This window comes from Merops nubicus, unplaced genomic scaffold (assembly GCF_000691845.1).
Source record: "Merops nubicus isolate BGI_N331 unplaced genomic scaffold, ASM69184v1 scaffold39218, whole genome shotgun sequence".
Taxonomy (NCBI): Eukaryota; Metazoa; Chordata; class Aves; order Coraciiformes; family Meropidae; genus Merops; species Merops nubicus.
In genome coordinates, this window is record NW_008624429.1 from 11,908 (window position 1) to 12,408 (window position 501).

Here is a 501-nt window from a genome sequence, read left to right on the forward strand (position 1 = left end):
GGGGGGGTGGACGCTATGGGGGGGCAGAACCAGCCTGCCCAGGCGGTAGAGCAGCCCCGAGTACCAGTGCACGCCATCCCCCTGTGGCCCTGGCCACCCCACCAGGCTGTGGTAGAGCCGGAGTGGCCAGAATGCCAGCTGTGCCAGATGTTGCTCCTGCACCAGGGCGAAGCACGAGGCCACCACGCCGTCCACCACCAGTGTCCCGTGGCGTGTCAGCGGGGCATAGGCCCCCACGTCCCTCCGGTCCCCAGCCCCGAGTACCAGTGCACGCCATCCCCCTGTGGCCCTGGCCACCCCACCAGGCTGTGGTAGAGCCGGAGTGGCCAGAATGCCAGCTGTGCCAGATGTTGCTCCTGCACCAGGGCGAAGCACGAGGCCACCACGCCGTCCACCACCAGTGTCCCGTGGCGTGTCAGCGGGGCATAGGCCCCCACGTCCCTCCGGTCCCGCACCCCCACCACCTCGGCAGGCTGCAAGCCACCCCCGCCTGCCGCCACC

The 501-nt window shown here is 70.7% G+C and overlaps 1 pseudogene; it reads right to left on the reverse strand.

Annotated features, from left to right (window-relative positions):
* Positions 1–34: 34 nt before the first annotated feature.
* LOC103777811 overlaps positions 35–501 on the reverse strand; it is an 802-nt pseudogene continuing 335 nt past the window's right edge.